This window comes from Ambystoma mexicanum, chromosome 5q, assembly GCF_040938575.1.
Source record: "Ambystoma mexicanum isolate Mex_15411 chromosome 5q, UKY_AmexF1_1, whole genome shotgun sequence".
NCBI lineage: Eukaryota > Metazoa > Chordata > Amphibia > Caudata > Ambystomatidae > Ambystoma > Ambystoma mexicanum.
The window spans coordinates 202,470,614-202,494,507 of NC_090933.1; positions in this window are offsets into that span (position 1 = coordinate 202,470,614).

The following is a 23,894-nucleotide window of genomic DNA, read 5'->3' on the forward strand; positions in this document are numbered from 1 at the left end:
GTGGAGGGGGTACCCATCAAATCCTGGCAGCAAGGAGGAATCTGAAGACTCCTCTGAACTGCGCAGGACACAGGAGACCAGGTCCCCACATTATGCCAGCCATTCCCAGGCTCGCAGAATCCGGGAAAACCTGGAAGATCAGACGGGAACCTCTGGGAGCAGTGCCTCTGAGTCCGAGGATGAATGGACAAGGGTTACCCGAACCAAAAAGGCCAATAAGGCAAAAAGGGCCTTGCTTAAGGACCCCTTAAAGCAGATTAAGGCGATCAGGAGCGTCATTACGCCTTACCATAAGAACGCTAAGTATTCTGTTTGGGAGCACTTAGAGTTGTTTGAACAAATGATGGAGACTTTTCATTTGAAGGACAGCCAAAGCTGTATTCAATATGTAAAGTGGACCTTCTCCCCGGAATACTCCAGTTTCTTTGCGGGGCTGGAGGACCAAAATCATTTAAGATGGTCCACCTATAAGGCGGCCATCCTGAAACATTTTTCTGTTCACAGAAATCCTCAAGAGGCTCGCAAGGCAGCCTACAATTTGCAATGTGGGGAGGATCAGGCCCCACAAGAATTTGTGCAGGAGTTAAAGCGTGCTTTTGCACAGACCACAAGAAGGGTGCGCACAGATAGTAGAGAGTTTATAAATACGTTTTTCCATGCCTTGCCCAAATATATCATGACCCAGCTTGTGAGGGATTTTCATGAGAAAAGATCTTTAGACTGGGTCATTGAACAGGCTACCCGGATCTATGAGGTGCAGAAGCCCATAGAAAATAAAAGCAATGCCCAGAAAAACCCCAAAGCCAACAGCACCCCTGCTGCTGCCAAGGTGGCAGAGGTAAAGGTCAACCCCGTTTTGGATTTGGAGATGGGGGGGCCTAAAAACCTACCTGCACCTAATAATGCTAGGCCCAGAAGGTCCTCGGGCCAGTCACAGACAGGGAGCCAGGGAGGCAGCCCCACAAATGGGGTCCCTCGCTCTCCTGATTATGTAAGTCCACGTTACAAGGGAAATCGACCCATCCTGGGTTATGTGTGGACTCCTCCAGCCCAAGGGGGGGGATCCAGCCAAGCACCTAACCCAGGGAACTTCCCTCCAAACTTCCCACAGGAGGGCAGAAATTTACCAAACCCTGGGCAGAACTTTTTCCCCAGATATCCTCCCGACTTTCAGCCCCAAAACCATCCATCCTTATTTCCCCAATTCCCTGAGCCCAGACCACTGAATCCGGGAGAGGGGAGGCCAAGGGTGGAGGGGTACCCAAATCTTCCCAACCAGGGGTACTACCAAAGAAGGGACAGCTACCCTTCCCGGGATCAGCCCAGGGGAGAAAACAGGGCCCCGTATCAGCCTGAGCGGGTTTCCCAGTTAGAGCGCCAGGTTCAAAACATGGCGCGGGATCTGGGTCACATACTGAGGGCTCAGCAGAACCCTCAGATGGGCGTGCCGGCGCAGAACGCACCCAACTCTGGACCTGGTGCTCCAGAACAATGACGGGGGCAGCACCCCGATAACTCACCAGTTCCCAGGGAGGAGGCACAAAGGGAAGGGGGGTGTAAAGCCTTGGAGGAAGCTTCCTTCCTCACTTGTAAACAGCCCCTGGAAACCCAGCAACCGGAAACAAAATCTCTTGCCCCTGAAAGTCTGCCTCCTAAGGAGCAGAGGGGGGGTAGGAGAAACAAAAGACCCAAACAGACTCAGTTTGAGGAGGAGGTACAGATCTTCCAATTTGAGGGAGAGGGATCCTCAGAGGATCCTGAGAAAAGGATCTTCTCCTTCAGAGAGGGGGGAACTCCTCCCAAAGAAAAATGGGTCCCTAGGGATGCAAATCCAGACTGGGGAGATGTGGAGACTGAGCTACCGCCGCCCACCATCTCATCCCAGAACCAACAGCAAGAAAATCCCCGGGTTCAAACCCATACTGGGGACTGCCTCCAAAAAGGGGGGGGCGGCCCAGAACCGGAACCAGGGGAACCCACAATGGCTCTGATCTCCAGTTGCCAACTTTTTCTTTCAGATTCCCAAGACTCTCCACAGAATTCTGCCCAAAATTCTTCTCTCGCGATGTCCAAAACCAGAAAGTTAGCCCACCAGTTGTCCAAAAATGTACATTATCTGTGCCCCCTTGAGGAGAAGGAGGGAAGATATTATGCCCCGGTACAAGTACAGGGGCAGGGTACAATCTCGGCACTGGTGGACACGGGATCTCAAGCTACCCTTCTGTCCAGAAGGGCCTTTGACGAACTGAATGCAGGAAGGGGAGAGAATTACCAAATTCCTCTCACCTCACTTCCTGGACAACTCCAGAACTTTGACGGGAAGGAAATTCCCGTTGAGGGGACTGCAGATTTGGACATTAAAATTGGGCGACATAAGTTGAAACACCCGGTCATAGTTGTGACCCCAGAGGGCACCCCTTGTTTACTAGGGAATGACCTCCTGAGAAGGTTGTCACCCCTAATAGATTGCGTAAACAAGGTCTTCTGGACCCAGACTAGCCGACCAATAAAGTTAAAACAGAGTGTCAACCATGTTAGTTTAAACGGCACACGCCACATGGTTGAACAAAAATCTGACCAAGTAGAATTTCACTTCCAGAACAACCAGATTCCAGACGTGACAGTAATAGCAGTAGGACAACAGACTGGTGATGGGGGGTCCTCTCTATTTCTGAAAATCAACCTTCCTTCCAGTCTAAAGTGGTATTCCACGCTGGAAGGAAACACTCTGAAATTCTATACTAATCCACAATCTGAAACTCCCACTCCTATAGTCCAGAAAGATGTGAAATCAGCTCAAAGCCTGGCTGATATTCAGCAAATTGAAGAGCAGTTGTTCATCCCTGTTCAGTTAAATGATGGGAAGGACTCTGTTCTCGCTCGAGTGTGCGTGAACAATGGTAAGAGCTTCATCAGCGAAGCCATGTTTCGCCAACTCCCAAAAGATCCAGCCATTCCCACCTTCAAACTGATAGACAAATGGGAAATGGACCTGGAAGCACCTAATTCCAAACATCTCCTGCCAAGCAGGTGTATGCTCAAAATCTCCATTGGCAACAAGAGCATAGTCCACAATTGTTGGGTCGTGCGAGACGTCCCTGCCGCCTTTTACTTAGGCAGTGACATTCTCAATCGCTTTGCCATTAGTTTGGACCTAATAAACTTCAAAGCTTGGTCCCGATTAGCGGATAATCCCATGAGCTTTGATGATCCAGAAAAAGCATTTAGGTCAGCTCAATTGCTACCTTATGCCGTTGAAATTCAGGTTAAAGAGGAAGTCACCATCCCAGAAAGGACCCGACAATTCTCCCTGGAAGTGAAAGTCAAAAGGGGACAAGAGTTGAAAAACCCTGATGCTTACATACATCTAAATGCTTCTCTCCAACAGCAAGGGTTGGGGGTAAACCCAACTCCATTAGTCAACATAGAACATGACACCATTCCAATAGAGGTGGATAACAGCGACTTAAAGAGTATTACTCTAGCCGCAGGCACCATTGTTGGAATGGCGGTTGATGACCGACATTTTTCCATTGATTTAGGTAATGAACTGTTAGGACCAATCCCCAAGGACTGTTTTGACAGTGACAGTGAGGACCATACAACACCAGACAGGATTTTTACCCGGCATGGGGGGAACTTCCTGGTGTACACTTCCTGCCCCTATGGTAAGGAAGATGTGACTTGTGACTTCAGGAGGGATGAGGTGATTTTCCAGGTCCATGAGGGCTGCCTTTCCCACCTGAAGCCTCCAGTCCAAATCAGCACTCTGACCAGGGACTTCTCCACCCAGCTGGAGGAGGCCGCTGAAATAGCCAAACCAGAAGTCTTTCCAGGCTTCAGGCAGATGGTGGAAGAGAGAGTCAACCTAGCTGATGCCTGTGTGACTCTGGAACAAAAGCAAAAGTTGAAACAAGTTTTCTTGGATTTCCAAGATCTCTTTGCGGTAGACTCATATGACTGTGGTCGCACTGACATCCACACAACAACAATCCCCACGGACCCTGGCATGACTCCTGTGTTTGTGAAGCAATATCGCTTGCCTCTCGCATCAATGGAGTCCCTTACTGAAATAATTAAGAACCTTGAGTCCCGGGGAATAATCCGTCCAGTCCACAGCACCTTCAATAATCCGGTGCTGGGAATATTGAAGCCAAACGGCCAGTGGAGACTCTGTGCCGACCTCAGGGAGCTCAACAAACGGGTCCATACTTCCCGATGGCCTCTGCCCTACATTGACCAAGGGCTGGCCCAGATCCAGGGGTCACAGGTATTCACTGCAATAGACCTGACCAATGGATACTGGACTGTGCCTGTCAGTAGGGAGGACCAATACAAGCTGGCTTTTACCTTTGGGGGCCAGCAGTACACCTGGACCCGGACTCCCTTCGGATACCTCAACTCCGGCAATGAATTCAACATTTTTCTACACAAGGCCATTCCTGACTTGGGTGCAAGGGGTAACTTGGCTTATGTAGATGATGTCCTCATCAAATGTTCATCTGTGGAGGAACACATAGCGGAGATCCGTTATGTTCTGACACAGTTGAGGGCCGCCGGAGCAAAACTTTCCTTTCAGAAAGCACAGTGGTGTAGAACCCGTGTTAATTTCTTGGGGCATGAGATTACTCCTCAGGGCCTCTGTCCCCAGGAAAAGAAAGTGGAAGCACTTCAGAAACTGAAAGACCCCACAACTCTGCGGGAACTAAGGAGCCTCCTTGGACTGACTAATTACAGCAGAAAGTTCATTGAGGGCTACGCAGAGATCACCAGACCCCTGATTCATCTCCTGAAGGGGGGGGTCAAGTGGGAATGGGGTCCAGAACAAGCCGAAGCAGTAAAACAACTCAAAAGAAGCCTCTCACAAGCGCCCTGCCTAGCTTACCCTGTCAGAAACGAGGAGTTCTTCCTGGAGACGGGGTTCTCTAATACGTGCTTGACGGCAGTATTATATCAAAAGCATGACAAGGTCAATAAAGTAATCTCCTATGCGAGCAAAACTTTATCCTCTGTGGAGGAAAAATTCAACGATTGTGAGAAGGCACTCCTGGCAACGGTGTGGGCATTGAAGAATTACCGCCCGTTTATCCAGGGGGAACACATCATAGTGGAGACTCCACACCAGCCTCTGCAATATCTCCAAAGTGACAGAATCCGGGCCGGAAATGTGAGTAATTCCCGAATTACTTCCTGGATTCTGTCAATGCAAGGCTTTCCTGTGGAGGTCCGATATGGCCAAAACAAGAAGAGTCCCCTCGCGCAAGGTCTGGCTGACTTGCATGATTGTGCCAGAGAAAACTGTCTCGAGGACGAAAGTCTAAAAATAAAGGACAACATGGAGGCATACCTTAATTCCCCACACAAAGTCTTTGAAGAAGACAAGTGTGAGGGAATGCCCACTGTCTATGTGGATGGATGCTCTTACCATGTTGACAACGACGGGGAGAAAGAACTGGTGGCTGGCGTAGGGAATGCATGGGTGAATGAGTCCCCAGAACCCTCCGCTGGATACAAAATTGGTCCCCGAAGTAGTCAGGTGGCAGAATTGATGGCTGTGCATCAGGCCATCCTCACTGCTGTCCAGCATCAACTCCACGAACTGGTCATAATCACAGATTCGGATTATGTACGGAACGGGTTCGTGGAGCACCTGGTTAATTGGAAAACCAGAGGCATGTTATGTGCTAACAACAAACCCTTGAAACATGGGAAGTTGATCCAAAACATTGATGATCTGGTCACATCGAATGGGATGACCATCTATTGGAAGAAGATTAAGGGTCATTCCAAAGTAGAGGGACCAGACAAAACTGGAAATGACTTAGCTGATCAGCTGGCCAAAACCGGGGCCATCCAAGGGGATCTAATTGAGATTGAGTCCCTGTTGGGGGAAATCCAGGTCGCTGCTATCACTAGGTCCCAGACAAATGCTCACAACGACCTTTCAATTGCACAATGGAGTAAGGAGACCCCTGATGCTGATTTGATTACAGCTCAAAAGGGGGATCCAATTATTGGTAAGTTTTACCAGCACCTTGAGGACCCTGAGAACTTTCCCCTGACGGATACCGATTACATTGGGAAAGAGGACCTAAGAGTGTTGATGAAATGTCCAAAAATGTTCCGAATCCAAGACGGTTTGTTGGTAAGGAAATCCAAAGCTGGCCACGATCAGTGGGTGGTTCCTACCTCATTCCGAAGCCTGATGTTAAGTCACGCCCATGATGCGGCCACCGCCGGTCATAGGGGGTTTCACACAACATTGGAAATCTTAAGAGAGGTTGCATACTGGCCACACATGGGCCAGGACCTCAACCAATATTTGAAGGGTTGTCTTGTGTGTGCACAATTTCAGCCGACATCCCTCACACACCGGGCGCCTTTACAAAAGCGGGGGATGACACTGCCATGGTCAGATTTACAAATCGACTTTGTAGGCCCTGTGATTCGCTCGGCTAGGGGGAATAAGTACATGTTGACTGTGACATGCTTGTTTACCAAGTGGGTGGAATGTCTCCCAGCCCCAAACTGCAAGGCAGAAACTGCAGCTGCCTTGATGATTAACCACATCTTTTCCCGTTTTGGTCTACCTCAAAGGATTGAGTCAGACAGAGGTAGCCACTTCACCAGTGAAGTAATGACAAAGATGTGGGAGATACTGGGGGTCAAGAGAAAGCTGCATATTGCTTATAGACCAGCTTCTTCTGGGGCAGTAGAGAGATATAACCGGACAATTGTGAGCATATTAAAGAAGTTTGTGGCAGATTCTGGGCCAAGTTGGGATATCCGATTACCTCTGGTCCTAATGGCCATCAGATCTACCCCTTCATCTGCAACCAAAATGTCACCATTTGAGTTGATGACTGGGTGCAAGATGGTGCTTCCTCAGCATTTGCTCTACAGGACCCAGGAGCAGACACTGATAAATGCCTCCACTACTCATGAGTATGTAGAGAATTTAAGGAAACACCTCCAACATGCTTTTGCTTATGCTCAGCGGAATCTAGAAAGATCGGCTGATAGCATGAAGACCCATTATGACCTGAAAACTTCCAGGAAGGAATATCAGGTGGGAGACCGGGTCTATCTATACAACTTCCAAAGGAACCAGGTCAAGCAGCGCAAATTTTTGCCTACATGGAAGGGACCCTTTGAGATCGTCGATAAGATCTCCCCTGTGGCCTACAAGATCCGCATCCCCAAAGGCGGTTTGGCAGAGGGGGAAGACAAGTGGGTCCACATAAACCAGTTGAAATGTTGCCATCCCAGGCACACTCTGCAACAACTGGAGGAATCCTCTGGAATCCTAGCGGGTACTGTATCAGACTAATTCAGTTCCAATCATAAAACATACCACATCTAGTCTCTAACATACTGTGATTTGTATGAAACTGTCTCTTAGTCATACTGTTTTTATTAAAATAAGAATGTAATGTTTCGTTATGATAAAATGCATATGCTGCGCCACTATCTCAACAGTGGTGGAAAAAAAAAAAAAAAAATCGTCTATGAGTAGATATTGCCGCTTTTCCTTTGTCGTCCTAGGAGAAAGAAAACCTGAAGACGGGCCAAGGAGGATGATACGGAGACCGGGAACGAAGATCCAATGGGCCCAGTGGACCGCCCAATATTCCCATCAGGACCGGCGAGGAGAACTGATCGATCGGTACCGGATGGAGGAAAAGATGCTGAACTGTGCCATCTATTGGAAGAAGATGAGGAAACATCCCAGATCTTGCGAGTCCCATTCGTGAAATAGAATGGCCATCGCAAGAGGGGGGCTTGTGGGATGTATTTACCCATGCATCCTAGCCCTACCTCAAAACTGTGCAGTACTGACATGAAAACATCATGATGGCCAGAGCTTCCCAGAAAATGCACAGGGAAATGCAGGAAGAATAGGCTGCCACCCATTTTTGCCGATGTTATGGGCACAGAAGGACGCTGCCTAAAACCACCATTGGACTACCCGCACAGTAGTCTGAAACCATTGGGAATGGAAATGCTGATTGCCAAATGCAACCTAGAATTGTGGGGAATTCATTTCTTAAATCCCAAAAATGGGTGCAGTACCAGTACTCACCACTATCCAAAAGCCGGCGTTTTAAAACCACTCTGTTTCCCTGAAGGCAAGTCAAAATGCCTATTTTCAAACATTGCAATATGTGCAAAATATTTACTGAACACCAGCCGACATTTGGCAGAATGGAGTTTTGTGTGCCTACAAAATCTGGCAAATGAAGATCATAAGACAAGGTTTATAACAAGACTGGCTGCGCTGTGGATTTCAGCAGTTTAAGTTGCACTGGATTGAAAGACACTAAAAAAAAATCTAAATGTTTAAATTGACTGAGTGACCTACTTTTGGGTGTCACATAGGTTGCAATTGTTTAAATGTCATAGTTTTGCACTTAGAATCAGCATTCTAGCTGCATGTGTAAAATTGCAAGTTAATTTAAAAAGCAACAAATAACATGACAGTAGCTGAAAGTCTGGCTTAAGGAACTTGATTCTGCCTGGCAACTACCCCCATCAGCAGTGAAACTTGAGTCACCACTGTGTTCCCAGGCCAACCTTCCTTTTGCTGCCCACACTAAGGATATGCCATCTATCTGATAATTGAATTACCTGTGCTCTGCAAGAGAGTGAACAAAGCCCTCTTCACTCAGGCAAAGGTTTTTATTACCGCAGTCGTAAAATGTAGCTTCCTCTTGGCAGGAGCTGGGAGGAGCACTGCCTGTGAGAGCAAGCTGGCTTGGCAGAACTGGAAAAACCAGAAATTCAATCTTGTGCTGAGGGTAAACCACACCCCTTTGGAGCCAGAACATAACTTTAAAAAGATGAATAACTCATAGAGCGGACATGTGAAAATTTTATAAATGATACCATAATTCTTGTGATTTTTCTGCCCACATTTTAAGAGGTTTTTCGACCCGGTGGCATGTTCAGGGGGGTTTTAGCGGAAAAGTGGATATTACTCTAAATGTATGCATGTTAAAAATCTGAAACTTCATCAGTTAATGTCCCTACTCCCTGCACACATGTATGTAAAGTTGGGTCAATGTCAGAAATTGCAAAATCAGTTAAAAAGTGAAATATGTGCCATTTCTGAATGCAAGCTCCCAGGAAGAGCAGAGTTTGAACAGGGGATACCTCCTGTAATGCATGATGGGTGCATATGATTTTAAAACAATATGTACCTCTGCAAATATGTATTTGTTTCAAATCTAGATTTGTGTGTAAGTTGACAGGAGGAGTGGACTTTCTGCAGGCTGTAAAATGACATCACTCTGACTCACAGTTCATTCCCCAATCAAATGATAAATGGAAGTTTGACCAATTAGAAGCTGAGAGAGAGGTAGGGTCAGTGATGCTAGAACACACCCACATTCTAAACACATAAAAGCAGACAGACAGGACAGATAGGGAGCTTCAAAATCCATCTGCAGCGGGACGCTCTGCCGGAAAAATCCATACTTTACCTCCATCAACCTCCAGAAAGCCAAACTAGAGACTTCAATCTATCCAGAACTAAGAGACCAGACCAGAGAGAAAGCAGTGCTGTACCCAGAGAGACCCAGACCAGCAGAGAGAGCTGACCCAGATCACTGTGAAGTGCAGAGGCCAGACCAGACCAGACCAGAGTCCAGTCTAAAACCCTGACCAGATCCATGGCGAGGCCGATTTCACTCAAGAATATAGTGTGAGTACCTAGAAAACTGTGCAGAACCAATCTCTTAGTTAAAATAATATAATTCAATCTATTTAATCTAAGTAGAACTGCCTCCTAACTGTCACCTGTCATTTGTAAAGCTGTCACTTGTCATTTTCTAGTCGCAAGCTGCACTTGTCTTTTGGAACTTTAAAATTTCAAATCTGAAAAACGACCTTCACAAAATCGCTCATATCTCCGCAACCGTTTGTGCTAGAGACTTGCAATAACTTTCATCTGAAAGGTTAGAATCGTGGCTTTCCTATGAACCTAAAACCGCATTCCTACCCCTTATAGTTTTACCGCAATCGCGGAACACGCATTCGCGAATTTTACCGCGATTTGCGAATTTCTTCACATGTAAAAACTGCTGCTGCTTGCCTTCCATTTGCCAGAAATTCGTTTAACCTGCTAACTATCCCTGCATCATTGCTAGTGTGAGCCTGGACTAATATTAACTAGATACCACTCACCCTGAACCTCTGAAAGGGAATTAACAGCATTTCCAGCATATTTCTCATCCATTGCTAACACATATAAAAGCATTTGGGCCTGTGTTTTCAAAACTCATATCTGTTTTCTGTGGTGTAAGCTTGCTGGGGTGAACTGATTACATTGATTGCATTTTTGAGAACTGCGTGCTTTCCTCCCATTCCCTTGCATTGCATAAAGAGGGGGGGAGTGGATTGCCAGAGAAAAGTGATTACATTGTTTGGTTGAAATCATATTGAGTATTTTCTGTACTGCATTCATTGAATATTGCATCCACCTGAGCTTACATAAAGCATTCTGTACCACCTTATACTTTTGTTCCTATTCACCAGTGTGCTACTTTATTCATTTCATGTCAACTCCTTATTGATTATAGAGAAGCGTGTTAGTGCCAGATTCTCCGTTGTTAATCTTTATCATATCAGATTAAGTGTGCTATTCAATTATTAATTTATTACAAGGTGTGACATATATATATCTATTGTTTAAATTATCAAATAAACCTTTTAAACTTGCAAAACAGAACTACTTCTTGGCTCAGTGGGGTCAGGGGGATTCCAAGAGAGGGGTGTTATATAGGGGTAGTCATCCAGAACGCATGAACTGGACCTAAAGATATATCAATAAGGGTTTTCATTCAGTATTATAGACTAGGCGCTGACTTAGCTGTAGTGTTGAATTGAATCCTCTTACAAATTGGGGGCTCGAGCCGAGACGTTGGGTTAGAATACCACTTGTGCAGCTTAATACAGTGTGCTAACTGACGGGATACATACATCCAGTCGGATCACCACGCTGCCTTACGCTGTGAAGCATTCCTCAAAAGGGACACTCCAAGAAAAGTTCTGTTCTGCAAAAATAAAATACTAACTTCTGTAAGTCAGGACAGAGACCAATCTCTAGAATGACGACCTTAGTAGACATGAAAATAGCCAGAGAGCACCTCTTGCATAAGCTATTTGTGAGAGGTGAATGGACCGAACAGGGCCAGGATGTGTGGTTGCAGGCCATCACACAACAGGTCACTGAAACAGGGTCAGATATATATAGAGATCAGGGTCCCTTACATGTGGCCCTGAGTGAACTATATATGGCTCCTAAAGCCAAAGAGGAACACAATAAGATTGCCAGGATAGCAGCATACCTGTACCTATATATGGGAGACATGCAGGATAGATGTGCTGAAAGCCATAATCTGGCAAATAGGCAACAGATGGCATTACAGAAGGCCCAATCTGATCTGGACTCTTCTGAGCAGAGGCTGCAGAGGAGCCAGGAGGCAGAAAATAATAGTAGGCAATATATCATTAAAATAAAAGAGGATATGGGCATCCTACAACAGGAAAAGACAGACCAGGATACCCGATTTCTGGCCCTGCAGAAGGAGCACCAAGACAGTTTGGACTCCTTACTGCAGAACCAGAAAAAGCTGGAGCAACAGATCAATTTCAACAGGGCATGCACAGAGCAGGTAGCCACCCTGCAAATCCAACTAGACAGAGAGAAAGAGGAGAGCAACAAACTAATTTTGAAAGACCTAGATACCCAGGCAGAGTTTGATCAGGAGCGCCAGAAAGCCGGCGCCTTCCAAAGGCAAAGGGACGACCTGGCGGCGCAGATGCAGGCTCTTAGTCAGGAAAGAGACGCCATAGGCCAGGAAGTCTGCCACTTAAAAAAGGAAATTGAAGAAAATCACCTGGCCCTCCAGGGGCTGGGTGATCTCCAAAAAGAAAACCAGAACTTGGTAGAGCACACCAGAAGGGTGGAAGATGCTCTAGCAAGAAAGGAGCAGGCCAATAGGGACATTGCCCAGGAGGTAAACCTCCTGCAGCAAAGACTGGCCCAGTTCTCCAGGACCAACCAGGAAGCACAGAGGGAGAATGAGGCCCTCTGTCAACACAATGATAGGCTCCAGCAACAGGTAGCGATGCAGGAGAAACTGATAGAGTCGAGTAAGGCCTTAACAGAGGAACTGAAGGCACAAATGCAGGCTCTTGCATTGCAACAGGGAGCAGGGGCGGATAGAGATGAGGTTCGCTGGGAAATGGAAACTCCGGAGCATAACCTCAGGAGCCCTAGTACCAGAGGCCCTCATACTTCTCAGTCCCTGGACTCTGCCACCCCCATGTCCCCTGGTGCACATGAGCACAGGGCCACAGGGATGGCAGATTACTATCCAGCTAAAAGTATGGGGCTCATAGGCCAGTACCACTCAGGAATGGAGGGGTGGGCATCGGGGTATGGGCACCCAAGTACAGTACAGTTCAGTGGGGAACCCCAGGAGAGTAGGCCCATTAAGGGCATCCTGAAAACCTCTGCCCAGTTAGGTCAGTGGAGGGGGTACCCATCAAATCCTGGCAGCAAGGAGGAATCTGAAGACTCCTCTGAACTGCGCAGGACACAGGAGACCAGGTCCCCACATTATGCCAGCCATTCCCAGGCTCGCAGAATCCGGGAAAACCTGGAAGATCAGACGGGAACCTCTGGGAGCAGTGCCTCTGAGTCCGAGGATGAATGGACAAGGGTTACCCGAACCAAAAAGGCCAATAAGGCAAAAAGGGCCTTGCTTAAGGACCCCTTAAAGCAGATTAAGGCGATCAGGAGCGTCATTACGCCTTACCATAAGAACGCTAAGTATTCTGTTTGGGAGCACTTAGAGTTGTTTGAACAAATGATGGAGACTTTTCATTTGAAGGACAGCCAAAGCTGTATTCAATATGTAAAGTGGACCTTCTCCCCGGAATACTCCAGTTTCTTTGCGGGGCTGGAGGACCAAAATCATTTAAGATGGTCCACCTATAAGGCGGCCATCCTGAAACATTTTTCTGTTCACAGAAATCCTCAAGAGGCTCGCAAGGCAGCCTACAATTTGCAATGTGGGGAGGATCAGGCCCCACAAGAATTTGTGCAGGAGTTAAAGCGTGCTTTTGCACAGACCACAAGAAGGGTGCGCACAGATAGTAGAGAGTTTATAAATACGTTTTTCCATGCCTTGCCCAAATATATCATGACCCAGCTTGTGAGGGATTTTCATGAGAAAAGATCTTTAGACTGGGTCATTGAACAGGCTACCCGGATCTATGAGGTGCAGAAGCCCATAGAAAATAAAAGCAATGCCCAGAAAAACCCCAAAGCCAACAGCACCCCTGCTGCTGCCAAGGTGGCAGAGGTAAAGGTCAACCCCGTTTTGGATTTGGAGATGGGGGGGCCTAAAAACCTATCTGCACCTAATAATGCTAGGCCCAGAAGGTCCTCGGGCCAGTCACAGACAGGGAGCCAGGGAGGCAGCCCCACAAATGGGGTCCCTCGCTCTCCTGATTATGTAAGTCCACGTTACAAGGGAAATCGACCCATCCTGGGTTATGTGTGGACTCCTCCAGCCCAAGGGGGGGGATCCAGCCAAGCACCTAACCCAGGGAACTTCCCTCCAAACTTCCCACAGGAGGGCAGAAATTTACCAAACCCTGGGCAGAACTTTTTCCCCAGATATCCTCCCGACTTTCAGCCCCAAAACCATCCATCCTTCTTTCCCCAATTCCCTGAGCCCAGACCACTGAATCCGGGAGAGGGGAGGCCAAGGGTGGAGGGGTACCCAAATCTTCCCAACCAGGGGTACTACCAAAGAAGGGACAGCTACCCTTCCCGGGATCAGCCCAGGGGAGAAAACAGGGCCCCGTATCAGCCTGAGCGGGTTTCCCAGTTAGAGCGCCAGGTTCAAAACATGGCGCGGGATCTGGGTCACATACTGAGGGCTCAGCAGAACCCTCAGATGGGCGTGCCGGCGCAGAACGCACCCAACTCTGGACCTGGTGCTCCAGAACAATGACGGGGGCAGCACCCCGATAACTCACCAGTTCCCAGGGAGGAGGCACAAAGGGAAGGGGGGTGTAAAGCCTTGGAGGAAGCTTCCTTCCTCACTTGTAAACAGCCCCTCGAAACCCAGCAACCGGAAACAAAATCTCTTGCCCCTGAAAGTCTGCCTCCTAAGGAGCAGAGGGGGGGTAGGAGAAACAAAAGACCCAAACAGACTCAGTTTGAGGAGGAGGTACAGATCTTCCAATTTGAGGGAGAGGGATCCTCAGAGGATCCTGAGAAAAGGATCTTCTCCTTCAGAGAGGGGGGAACTCCTCCCAAAGAGAAATGGGTCCCTAGGGATGCAAATCCAGACTGGGGAGATGTGGAGACTGAGCTACCGCCGCCCACCATCTCATCCCAGAACCAACAGCAAGAAAATCCCCGGGTTCAAACCCATACTGGGGACTGCCTCCAAAAAGGGGGGGGCGGCCCAGAACCGGAACCAGGGGAACCCACAATGGCTCTGATCTCCAGTTGCCAACTTTTTCTTTCAGATTCCCAAGACTCTCCACAGAATTCTGCCCAAAATTCTTCTCTCGCGATGTCCAAAACCAGAAAGTTAGCCCACCAGTTGTCCAAAAATGTACATTATCTGTGCCCCCTTGAGGAGAAGGAGGGAAGATATTATGCCCCGGTACAAGTACAGGGGCAGGGTACAATCTCGGCACTGGTGGACACGGGATCTCAAGCTACCCTTCTGTCCAGAAGGGCCTTTGACGAACTGAATGCAGGAAGGGGAGAGAATTACCAAATTCCTCTCACCTCACTTCCTGGACAACTCCAGAACTTTGACGGGAAGGAAATTCCCGTTGAGGGGACTGCAGATTTGGACATTAAAATTGGGCGACATAAGTTGAAACACCCGGTCATAGTTGTGACCCCAGAGGGCACCCCTTGTTTACTAGGGAATGACCTCCTGAGAAGGTTGTCACCCCTAATAGATTGCGTAAACAAGGTCTTCTGGACCCAGACTAGCCGACCAATAAAGTTAAAACAGAGTGTCAACCATGTTAGTTTAAACGGCACACGCCACATGGTTGAACAAAAATCTGACCAAGTAGAATTTCACTTCCAGAACAACCAGATTCCAGACGTGACAGTAATAGCAGTAGGACAACAGACTGGTGATGGGGGGTCCTCTCTATTTCTGAAAATCAACCTTCCTTCCAGTCTAAAGTGGTATTCCACGCTGGAAGGAAACACTCTGAAATTCTATACTAATCCACAATCTGAAACTCCCACTCCTATAGTCCAGAAAGATGTGAAATCAGCTCAAAGCCTGGCTGATATTCAGCAAATTGAAGAGCAGTTGTTCATCCCTGTTCAGTTAAATGATGGGAAGGACTCTGTTCTCGCTCGAGTGTGCGTGAACAATGGTAAGAGCTTCATCAGCGAAGCCATGTTTCGCCAACTCCCAAAAGATCCAGCCATTCCCACCTTCAAACTGATAGACAAATGGGAAATGGACCTGGAAGCACCTAATTCCAAACATCTCCTGCCAAGCAGGTGTATGCTCAAAATCTCCATTGGCAACAAGAGCATAGTCCACAATTGTTGGGTCGTGCGAGACGTCCCTGCCGCCTTTTACTTAGGCAGTGACATTCTCAATCGCTTTGCCATTAGTTTGGACCTAATAAACTTCAAAGCTTGGTCCCGATTAGCGGATAATCCCATGAGCTTTGATGATCCAGAAAAAGCATTTAGGTCAGCTCAATTGCTACCTTATGCCGTTGAAATTCAGGTTAAAGAGGAAGTCACCATCCCAGAAAGGACCCGACAATTCTCCCTGGAAGTGAAAGTCAAAAGGGGACAAGAGTTGAAAAACCCTGATGCTTACATACATCTAAATGCTTCTCTCCAACAGCAAGGGTTGGGGGTAAACCCAACTCCATTAGTCAACATAGAACATGACACCATTCCAATAGAGGTGGATAACAGCGACTTAAAGAGTATTACTCTAGCCGCAGGCACCATTGTTGGAATGGCGGTTGATGACCGACATTTTTCCATTGATTTAGGTAATGAACTGTTAGGACCAATCCCCAAGGACTGTTTTGACAGTGACAGTGAGGACCATACAACACCAGACAGGATTTTTACCCGGCATGGGGGGAACTTCCTGGTGTACACTTCCTGCCCCTATGGTAAGGAAGATGTGACTTGTGACTTCAGGAGGGATGAGGTGATTTTCCAGGTCCATGAGGGCTGCCTTTCCCACCTGAAGCCTCCAGTCCAAATCAGCACTCTGACCAGGGACTTCTCCACCCAGCTGGAGGAGGCCGCTGAAATAGCCAAACCAGAAGTCTTTCCAGGCTTCAGGCAGATGGTGGAAGAGAGAGTCAACCTAGCTGATGCCTGTGTGACTCTGGAACAAAAGCAAAAGTTGAAACAAGTTTTCTTGGATTTCCAAGATCTCTTTGCGGTAGACTCATATGACTGTGGTCGCACTGACATCCACACAACAACAATCCCCACGGACCCTGGCATGACTCCTGTGTTTGTGAAGCAATATCGCTTGCCTCTCGCATCAATGGAGTCCCTTACTGAAATAATTAAGAACCTTGAGTCCCGGGGAATAATCCGTCCAGTCCACAGCACCTTCAATAATCCGGTGCTGGGAATATTGAAGCCAAACGGCCAGTGGAGACTCTGTGCCGACCTCAGGGAGCTCAACAAACGGGTCCATACTTCCCGATGGCCTCTGCCCTACATTGACCAAGGGCTGGCCCAGATCCAGGGGTCACAGGTATTCACTGCAATAGACCTGACCAATGGATACTGGACTGTGCCTGTCAGTAGGGAGGACCAATACAAGCTGGCTTTTACCTTTGGGGGCCAGCAGTACACCTGGACCCGGACTCCCTTCGGATACCTCAACTCCGGCAATGAATTCAACATTTTTCTACACAAGGCCATTCCTGACTTGGGTGCAAGGGGTAACTTGGCTTATGTAGATGATGTCCTCATCAAAAGTTCATCTGTGGAGGAACACATAGCGGAGATCCGTTATGTTCTGACACAGTTGAGGGCCGCCGGAGCAAAACTTTCCTTTCAGAAAGCACAGTGGTGTAGAACCCGTGTTAATTTCTTGGGGCATGAGATTACTCCTCAGGGCCTCTGTCCCCAGGAAAAGAAAGTGGAAGCACTTCAGAAACTGAAAGACCCCACAACTCTGCGGGAACTAAGGAGCCTCCTTGGACTGACTAATTACAGCAGAAAGTTCATTGAGGGCTACGCAGAGATCACCAGACCCCTGATTCATCTCCTGAAGGGGGGGGTCAAGTGGGAATGGGGTCCAGAACAAGCCGAAGCAGTAAAACAACTCAAAAGAAGCCTCTCACAAGCGCCCTGCCTAGCTTACCCTGTCAGAAACAAGGAGTTCTTCCTGGAGACGGGGTTCTCTAATACGTGCTTGACGGCAGTATTATATCAAAAGCATGACAAGGTCAATAAAGTAATCTCCTATGCGAGCAAAACTTTATCCTCTGTGGAGGAAAAATTCAACGATTGTGAGAAGGCACTCCTGGCAACGGTGTGGGCATTGAAGAATTACCGCCCGTTTATCCAGGGGGAACACATCATAGTGGAGACTCCACACCAGCCTCTGCAATATCTCCAAAGTGACAGAATCCGGGCCGGAAATGTGAGTAATTCCCGAATTACTTCCTGGATTCTGTCAATGCAAGGCTTTCCTGTGGAGGTCCGATATGGCCAAAACAAGAAGAGTCCCCTCGCGCAAGGTCTGGCTGACTTGCATGATTGTGCCAGAGAAAACTGTCTCGAGGACGAAAGTCTAAAAATAAAGGACAACATGGAGGCATACCTTAATTCCCCACACAAAGTCTTTGAAGAAGACAAGTGTGAGGGAATGCCCACTGTCTATGTGGATGGATGCTCTTACCATGTTGACAACGACGGGGAGAAAGAACTGGTGGCTGGCGTAGGGAATGCATGGGTGAATGAGTCCCCAGAACCCTCCGCTGGATACAAAATTGGTCCCCGAAGTAGTCAGGTGGCAGAATTGATGGCTGTGCATCAGGCCATCCTCACTGCTGTCCAGCATCAACTCCACGAACTGGTCATAATCACAGATTCGGATTATGTACGGAACGGGTTCGTGGAGCACCTGGTTAATTGGAAAACCAGAGGCATGTTATGTGCTAACAACAAACCCTTGAAACATGGGAAGTTGATCCAAAACATTGATGATCTGGTCACATCGAATGGGATGACCATCTATTGGAAGAAGATTAAGGGTCATTCCAAAGTAGAGGGACCAGACAAAACTGGAAATGACTTAGCTGATCAGCTGGCCAAAACCGGGGCCATCCAAGGGGATCTAATTGAGATTGAGTCCCTGTTGGGGGAAATCCAGGTCGCTGCTATCACTAGGTCCCAGACAAATGCTCACAACGACCTTTCAATTGCACAATGGAGTAAGGAGACCCCTGATGCTGATTTGATTACAGCTCAAAAGGGGGATCCAATTATTGGTAAGTTTTACCAGCACCTTGAGGACCCTGAGAACTTTCCCCTGACGGATACCGATTACATTGGGAAAGAGGACCTAAGAGTGTTGATGAAATGTCCAAAAATGTTCCGAATCCAAGACGGTTTGTTGGTAAGGAAATCCAAAGCTGGCCACGATCAGTGGGTGGTTCCTACCTCATTCCGAAGCCTGATGTTAAGTCACGCCCATGATGCGGCCACCGCCGGTCATAGGGGGTTTCACACAACATTGGAAATCTTAAGAGAGGTTGCATACTGGCCACACATGGGCCAGGACCTCAACCAATATTTGAAGGGTTGTCTTGTGTGTGCACAATTTCAGCCGACATCCCTCACACACCGGGCGCCTTTACAAAAGCGGGGGATGACACTGCCATGGTCAGATTTACAAATCGACTTTGTAGGCCCTGTGATTCGCTCGGCTAGGGGGAATAAGTACATGTTGACTGTGACATGCTTGTTTACCAAGTGGGTGGAATGTCTCCCAGCCCCAAACTGCAAGGCAGAAACTGCAGCTGCCTTGATGATTAACCACATCTTTTCCCGTTTTGGTCTACCTCAAAGGATTGAGTCAGACAGAGGTAGCCACTTCACCAGTGAAGTAATGACAAAGATGTGGGAGATACTGGGGGTCAAGAGAAAGCTGCATATTGCTTATAGACCAGCTTCTTCTGGGGCAGTAGAGAGATATAACCGGACAATTGTGAGCATATTAAAGAAGTTTGTGGCAGATTCTGGGCCAAGTTGGGATATCCGATTACCTCTGGTCCTAATGGCCATCAGATCTACCCCTTCATCTGCAACCAAAATGTCACCATTTGAGTTGATGACTGGGTGCAAGATGGTGCTTCCTCAGCATTTGCTCTACAGGACCCAGGAGCAGACACTGATAAATGCCTCCACTACTCATGAGTATGTAGAGAATTTAAGGAAACACCTCCAACATGCTTTTGCTTATGCTCAGCGGAATCTAGAAAGATCGGCTGATAGCATGAAGACCCATTATGACCTGAAAACTTCCAGGAAGGAATATCAGGTGGGAGACCGGGTCTATCTATACAACTTCCAAAGGAACCAGGCCAAGCAGCGCAAATTTTTGCCTACATGGAAGGGACCCTTTGAGATCGTCGATAAGATCTCCCCTGTGGCCTACAAGATCCGCATCCCCAAAGGCGGTTTGGCAGAGGGGGAAGACAAGTGGGTCCACATAAACCAGTTGAAATGTTGCCATCCCAGGCACACTCTGCAACAACTGGAGGAATCCTCTGGAATCCTAGCGGGTACTGTATCAGACTAATTCAGTTCCAATCATAAAACATACCACATCTAGTCTCTAACATACTGTGATTTGTATGAAACTGTCTCTTAGTCATACTGTTTTTATTAAAATAAGAATGTAATGTTTCGTTATGATAAAATGCATATGCTGCGCCACTATCTCAACAGTGGTGGAAAAAAAAAAAAAAATCGCCTATGAGTAGATATTGCCGCTTTTCCTTTGTCGTCCTAGGAGAAAGAAAACCTGAAGACGGGCCAAGGAGGATGATACGGAGACCGGGAACGAAGATCCAATGGGCCCAGTGGACCGCCCAATATTCCCATCAGGACCGGCGAGGAGAACTGATCGATCGGTACCGGATGGAGGAAAAGATGCTGAACTGTGCCATCTATTGGAAGAAGATGAGGAAACATCCCAGATCTTGCGAGTCCCATTCGTGAAATAGAATGGCCATCGCAAGAGGGGGGCTTGTGGGATGTATTTACCCATGCATCCTAGCCCTACCTCAAAACTGTGCAGTACTGACATGAAAACATCATGATGGCCAGAGCTTCCCAGAAAATGCACAGGGAAATGCAGGAAGAATAGGCTGCCACCCATTTTTGCCGATGTTATGGGCACAGAAGGACGCTGCCTAAAACCACCATTGGACTACCCGCACAGTAGTCTGAAACCATTGGGAATGGAAATGCTGATTGCCAAATGCAACCTAGAATTGTGGGGAATTCATTTCTTAAATCCCAAAAATGGGTGCAGTACCAGTACTCACCACTATCCAAAAGCCGGCGTTTTAAAACCACTCTGTTTCCCTGAAGGCAAGTCAAAATGCCTATTTTCAAACATTGCAATATGTGCAAAATATTTACTGAACACCAGCCGACATTTGGCAGAATGGAGTTTTGTGTGCCTACAAAATCTGGCAAATGAAGATCATAAGACAAGGTTTATAACAAGACTGGCTGCGCTGTGGATTTCAGCAGTTTAAGTTGCACTGGATTGAAAGACACTAAAAAAAAATCTAAATGTTTAAATTGACTGAGTGACCTACTTTTGGGTGTCACATAGGTTGCAATTGTTTAAATGTCATAGTTTTGCACTTAGAATCAGCATTCTAGCTGCATGTGTAAAATTGCAAGTTAATTTAAAAAGCAACAAATAACATGACAGTAGCTGAAAGTCTGGCTTAAGGAACTTGATTCTGCCTGGCAACTACCCCCATCAGCAGTGAAACTTGAGTCACCACTGTGTTCCCAGGCCAACCTTCCTTTTGCTGCCCACACTAAGGATATGCCATCTATCTGATAATTGAATTACCTGTGCTCTGCAAGAGAGTGAACAAAGCCCTCTTCACTCAGGCAAAGGTTTTTATTACCGCAGTCGTAAAATGTAGCTTCCTCTTGGCAGGAGCTGGGAGGAGCACTGCCTGTGAGAGCAAGCTGGCTTGGCAGAACTGGAAAAACCAGAAATTCAATCTTGTGCTGAGGGTAAACCACACCCCTTTGGAGCCAGAACATAACTTTAAAAAGATGAATAACTCATAGAGCGGACATGTGAAAATTTTATAAATGATACCATAATTCTTGTGATTTTTCTGCCCACATTTTAAGAGGTTTTTCGACCCGGTGGCATGTTCAGGGGGGTTTTAGCGGAAAAGTGGATATTACTCTAAATGTATGCATGTTAAAAATCTGAAACTTCATCAGTTAATGTCCCTACTCCCTGCACACATGTATGTAAAGTTGGGTCAATGTCAGAAATTGCAAAATCAGTTAAAAAGTGAAATATGTGCCATTTCTGAATGCAAGCTCCCAGGAAGAGCAGAGTTTGAACAGGGGATACCTCCTGTAATGCATGATGGGTGCATATGATTTTAAAACAATATGTACCTCTGCAAATATGTATTTGTTTCAAATCTAGATTTGTGTGTAAGTTGACAGGAGGAGTGGACTTTCTGCAGGCTGTAAAATGACATCACTCTGACTCACAGTTCATTCCCCAATCAAATGATAAATGGAAGTTTGACCAATTAGAAGCTGAGAGAGAGGTAGGGTCAGTGATGCTAGAACACACCCACATTCTAAACACATAAAAGCAGACAGACAGGACAGATAGGGAGCTTCAAAATCCATCTGCAGCGGGACGCTCTGCCGGAAAAATCCATACTTTACCTCCATCAACCTCCAGAAAGCCAAACTAGAGACTTCAATCTATCCAGAACTAAGAGACCAGACCAGAGAGAAAGCAGTGCTGTACCCAGAGAGACCCAGACCAGCAGAGAGAGCTGACCCAGATCACTGTGAAGTGCAGAGGCCAGACCAGACCAGAGTCCAGTCTAAAACCCTGACCAGATCCATGGCGAGGCCGATTTCACTCAAGAATATAGTGTGAGTACCTAGAAAACTGTGCAGAACCAATCTCTTAGTTAAAATAATATAATTCAATCTATTTAATCTAAGTAGAACTGCCTCCTAACTGTCACCTGTCATTTGTAAAGCTGTCACTTGTCATTTTCTAGTCGCAAGCTGCACTTGTCTTTTGGAACTTTAAAATTTCAAATCTGAAAAACGACCTTCACAAAATCGCTCATATCTCCGCAACCGTTTGTGCTAGAGACTTGCAATAACTTTCATCTGAAAGGTTAGAATCGTGGCTTTCCTATGAACCTAGAACCGCATTCCTACCCCTTATAGTTTTACCGCAATCGCGGAACACGCATTCGCGAATTTTACCGCGATTTGCGAATTTCTTCACATGTAAAAACTGCTGCTGCTTGCCTTCCATTTGCCAGAAATTCGTTTAACCTGCTAACTATCCCTGCATCATTGCTAGTGTGAGCCTGGACTAATATTAACTAGATACCACTCACCCTGAACCTCTGAAAGGGAATTAACAGCATTTCCAGCATATTTCTCATCCATTGCTAACACATATAAAAGCATTTGGGCCTGTGTTTTCAAAACTCCTATCTGTTTTCTGTGGTGTAAGCTTGCTGGGGTGAACTGATTACATTGATTGCATTTTTGAGAACTGCGTGCTTTCCTCCCATTCCCTTGCATTGCATAAAGAGGGGGGGAGTGGATTGCCAGAGAAAAGTGATTACATTGTTTGGTTGAAATCATATTGAGTATTTTCTGTACTGCATTCATTGAATATTGCATCCACCTGAGCTTACATAAAGCATTCTGTACCACCTTATACTTTTGTTCCTATTCACCAGTGTGCTACTTTATTCATTTCATGTCAACTCCTTATTGATTATAGAGAAGCGTGTTAGTGCCAGATTCTCCGTTGTTAATCTTTATCATATCAGATTAAGTGTGCTATTCAATTATTAATTTATTACAAGGTGTGACATATATATATCTATTGTTTAAATTATCAAATAAACCTTTTAAACTTGCAAAACAGAACTACTTCTTGGCTCAGTGGGGTCAGGGGGATTCCAAGAGAGGGGTGTTATATAGGGGTAGTCATCCAGAACGCATGAACTGGACCTAAAGATATATCAATAAGGGTTTTCATTCAGTATTATAGACTAGGCGCTGACTTAGCTGTAGTGTTGAATTGAATCCTCTTACAACCTTTTGGACTGGGCTGGCCGCCTTGACCCTCTAACTGGTCCCCTTTCGTTGGTCCAACTCTTTTTTGAACCATTACAAGACTTTTGTGCACTGCAACTGTGCGACCTTGGACACATTTCGTTTCGATCCTCTTAAAGCGGATCCGGCCTACTGACTCTGAATTCACGGTTTTACTTTGCCTTCCTCCCTTGTTATGTTCTTGTAAAAGTGTTGGGATATGTTTCAACTTGTTCTCTGCTTTTCTCTCCCTTTTTAAAACAAACTATTAGAGTGCCATCTACGTTAAGCGCTCACCACTGTCTGAAAATAAGTGGGGCTTTACTTAAGACTTGTCTAATATTCTTTTCAGGGAGTGTATATCTTTTAGTGACCGTGTTTTTGAATTGCTTACTTTTAGTGCCTGTGTGTTTTTCTAAATGTGGTTTTAAATAAATAATTACATCTCTTTTACACCAAGCTCTGGTCA